Source organism: Fulmarus glacialis, unplaced genomic scaffold (assembly GCF_000690835.1).
Source record: "Fulmarus glacialis isolate BGI_N327 unplaced genomic scaffold, ASM69083v1 scaffold44233, whole genome shotgun sequence".
Taxonomy (NCBI): Eukaryota; Metazoa; Chordata; class Aves; order Procellariiformes; family Procellariidae; genus Fulmarus; species Fulmarus glacialis.
The window spans coordinates 2,949-3,348 of record NW_009205642.1 but is presented as its reverse complement, the minus strand read 5'-3'; positions in this window follow the sequence as shown (position 1 = coordinate 3,348).

Sequence of the window (400 nt, the reverse complement as noted above, 5' to 3'; positions counted from 1 at the left end):
TGATGTAAGCAGATAAAATAATTTTTAATCAGTGCAGCTTAAAATCACTTTCTGGAGTAAATAATGCCTTCTAAAATGCTTTTGGATTAATTGTATATGTGAAAACTTGGCAGCTGAAGAACTGCTATTAAATAATCTCTTCACTTGATTGCACTAAGTCATTTAATATAGTAAGTATGCAATATTTAACTTAGAAAAGGTGAATTCAGGTGTTTACCATAAATAATTACAAGGTATGTTTGAGTCTGTCTGAACATGTTGTGTTCTTAAATGTTGCTGATCCTTGGTAGGTCATCACTGGTACATTGAACTATTTCTGAAAGGCATTATTGAACATTCTGCTGGTTCAGACCTACTATGTGAACATGTAACAAAGCGATGAGTATTGTTCAAGTTTTTT